Source organism: Cherax quadricarinatus, chromosome 48, assembly GCF_038502225.1.
Source record: "Cherax quadricarinatus isolate ZL_2023a chromosome 48, ASM3850222v1, whole genome shotgun sequence".
Taxonomy (NCBI): domain Eukaryota; kingdom Metazoa; phylum Arthropoda; class Malacostraca; order Decapoda; family Parastacidae; genus Cherax; species Cherax quadricarinatus.
In genome coordinates this window covers 28,395,790-28,399,932 of record NC_091339.1, presented here as the reverse complement: position 1 = coordinate 28,399,932, position 4,143 = coordinate 28,395,790, and positions in this window count along the sequence as shown.

The following is a 4,143-nucleotide window of genomic DNA, read 5'->3' as shown; positions in this document are numbered from 1 at the left end:
TCATCACTAAATGTGTATCAAGAAATCATTATAATCTTAATTTTAAGAGGGATGACCGGTAAACCAGTGAAAGGTCTCGGTCAGATGACCAAAACCTTCATCATATGTTCATTTTCCTGTCGAGTCTTACCTGACCTAACCTAATATATGATATTTAGTATTGTAATATATGAAATGACTAATATTTTTTATGATGTAACTATGCCCAGTGCCCAGTAAAGACCCTTTGTGACCTTGGTAACCCGGTTTGCTGCCCTATCGCTCGCAGAATGAACAAGAATGAACTAGCTGCTCGGTATAAATAAAACTGATACAATCCCCGGTGGGCGCAAGTCCTCAATAAATGCTCTCCTCAAGGAAGGTTCCTTGATGTAGGTGAGGGGCTCTTGATTTAGGGAATTGGATCTGTGCTCCAGTTCCCCGAATTAAGCCTGAATGCCTTCCACATCCCCCCCCAGGCGCTGTATAATCCTCCGGGTTTAGTGCTTCCTCCTTGATTATAATAATAATAATCAATAAATGCCATATATCGTATATAGTGTAAGTTTATTTAGGCACAATTATCATACATAGTGTAAATTAACTAGGATAACCCATAAAAATCAGACAAAGTGACTTATTTCCATTGAGTATTATTTTATAATTTGGAGATAGTCCACTTTACAATGAGGATAAAGATGGCAGTCAGCAGGATTCGAAGCTACGTCAGGGAGATTGGCAAGGTTCTCCAAAACCCGCTCGGTTGTGCGTGGTGCACTGATGTAAAAATTCGCTTGTGAGGTCAGAACAAACAGGAAAAGTCTGAAATACCTTGAAACCATGCTTGAGGCTCACAGGTATGCCCGGGCTGGGGGAAGAAACATGGCTTGTGAACAAGGCTACCCAGCTTTTGAGGCATCTATGGCCGAGTGGTCTATTGCGTCACTTGAGGAACCTTTTTTTATTATTATTATTCGCCGGTATTCTCCCGGCCCGGGCCTTTCCCAAGTAGTGGTAACCTTACAGGCCCCCTGACGTGACTTCGAATCCTGCTGACTGCTGTCTAGTGTAAATTGTGGGACTCTTTGCCTCGGAGTATATAAAAAGGCTTCGAGGAAAATTATTTCTTCCTGAAGCTGTTTGAGTAATCCACTTTCCCCACCACCTCATCTTTGTTATTTTCCATAACGTATATTTTATTGACTAATATAGTACACAAGGCTTAAAAGATACACTGATGGTACAAAGATGGCATATACAATACATGACGTTTGAGGGATACAGTACAAGTACATATTGCTATGGCATTACCCCTCTGAACCGCAGCGCTTAGTCAGGTTAGCTTTAATTCCTCGAATCAAAAGCCCTTCTCCAGCATCAAGGTACCTCTTGATGTTTTTTTTTCCTAAACAGAAAGCTAATTGAACGGAACAAGCAATAATTATCAACTTTGCTAAGTTGGTGGTATTTTAACTAACAAAGAAAATGTAGATTACTGTCGATAAAGAAAACGAAATTTTAAGGGAGGCTAATCCAGACGTCCTAGGTCGAGAAACTCAATTTTTTTTTTTTATACTTTTATTATGCAAAATTGTGTGTGAGAAAAAAACACCACATAGCTGGGTATAAACTCTGGGTTTTTCTGAGTTTAATAAGAAACAACTCGGGGGTGTGGGGGGAGGAGGACAAACATGCGACGTTATTATTATTATTATTATTATTATTATTATTATTATTATAATAAATCACCCAAGGAGAGCACAGGGTGAGCACACGGACCTCAGTCAGAAGTTACGTGTTGATGACAATAATTAAGCTCCATATGACCCTTATTTATAAATGGATGGACCGGTAAGCCAGCGGAAGGCCTCGGTCAGATGACCAAAGCTCCAGTGGAGGGTTATCATATGACTAAGACCCTCTTCAGGAAACACTTGTCCTGTTTCCTGGAGAATCTTACCTAACCTAACCAAGCTCCATGATTAAGAGTTACGTCAGGAAACACTTGTCTTGTTTCCTAACAAACCTTACCTAACCTAACCTAGATAAGATAAGATTTCGTTCGGATTTTTAACCCCGGAGGGTTAGCCACCCAGGATAACCCAAGAAAGTCAGTGCGTCATCGAGGACTGTCTAACTTAGTTCCATTGGGGTCCTTAATCTTGTCCCCCAGGATGCGACCCACACCAGTCGACTAACGCCCAGGTACCTATTTGCTGCTAGGTGAACAGGACAACAGGTGTAAGGAAACGTGTCGAAATGTTTCCACCCGCCGGGAATTGAACCCGGGCCCTCCGTGTGTGAAGCGGGAGCTTTAGCCACCAGGCCACCGGGCCACAGCCACCAGGCCACCGGGCCACAGCCACCAGGCCACCGGGCCACCTACCTAGAGGGTATAGGTGCACGTGCCATTCATTACAAATGTTATTATTTGTGCATAATTTCTCTGCTCACCTCCAGATTTAGCTGTATACCAGAGAGTTCTATCGTTGTGGTCGGGTTCAAGGGTCACATCAGCCTGAGGAACAGTTGTGTTCCGATGACCTGATATGTTTTTGAACCCTCAATGCTATGCCATGCTACTCTCAAGCTATGCTAATCTCCGCGAGTGCTCACAATCATTAATGATTAAAGTACCTTGCAGAATGCACCATGCTATGTTTACTCAAGCTGTTGTTTAACCTTGGCTTCCATGACGTTAAATACTTTCCTCCAGACAATAATACAAAGAGTGCCCTAAATGTACAAAATTATCCACGCTATAGAATCGCATGAATTCCTGCAGGCAAGTGTGTTGATAAACTGTAATACTATTCGCTGTGGATCAGGGTAAGCTAAGGAGATTTGTATGTGTGATCCCTTTAGTTTTTTTGCAACTGTGGCTAGACCCCTTCACTCTTCGCTACGCAGCCTTGGTCTTGCCGCATTATTTATAAATTTGTTATTGCACTATTTGATCTCCTCAACCCAAATATCTTCTAGATGCTGATTATATGCATGCGTGAGCGTGTTTGATAGGAGTGAATGGAGACAAATGGTTTTTAATACTTGACGTGCTGTTGGAGTGTGAGCAAAGTAACATTTATGAAGGGATTCAGGGAAACCGGCAGGCCGGACTTGAGTCCTGGAGATGGGAAGTACAGTGCCTGCACTCTGAAGGAGGGGTGTTAATGTTGCAGTTTAAAAACTGTAGTGTAAAGCACCCTTCTGGCAAGACAGTGATGGAGTGAATGATGGTGAAAGTTTTTCTTTTTCGGGCCACCTTGCCTTGGTGGGAATCGGCCAGTGTGATAATAAAAAAAAAAAATCTGAGAACCCCCATTTGCATGTATTTTGGCAGTGCCCATTTATCTCTCGACAGCTGCAGATGCAGTCTACCTCCTGGAAATACTGTCACCAGTCATTGTGCTTGGCTATCAAGTCAGTTTGTGTATATCAAGGACCAATATTTCTCAGTAAAACCTCATGGCAGTGAAGAAGGATGTTCATCACTATTAAACTTGGCATTCTACTAGTTTTCTCGGGCCCTTCTCTGCGAAGTGAGAATACAACAACCCTCAGCCATATTTCCGAAAATTTCTATGTCCACTGTGTGAGCGAAATGTTATTAATATAAGATCGCATTATACTGCATTTGTGTTTTCTTGTCTATCCTGCTGATTTTTTTTTTTTTATTATCACACCGGCCGATTCCCACCAAAGCAGGGTGGCCCGAAAAAGAAAAACTGATATTTTATATAATTTATTTCCACTAAATAGCCAAGATAAGAGAGCTGTCCCCCGTTATCTACCCTTATCACGAGATCCTCAGGAACTTGCAGCTCCTGACCCCTGACTTCTGATGCTACAAATGGGCTTCTTTGTGACAAGTCTTTGTTCGCAGGAAATACTTTTCCGTGAATCTAGTCCGCTCTGACTTTTCAGCCCAGTCGGCACCAACACTTGGAGTCGATTCACTTGCACTCTTGGACCTAATTACCAAAAGCTGTGATTCTCTCATCATCTCAGCCAGGTCTTCCAGACCGCTGCCATATATCTTCAAGACTTCAGCCCTGTGTATCGTCTCCCTCTGTATCAGTAACTGCAGGTCTGGCCTCATATGTCGGTTTGTGCCCTTTTTGGTCCTACTGTTTACACCTGGAATCTTTCATTGTCTGCTGTTCT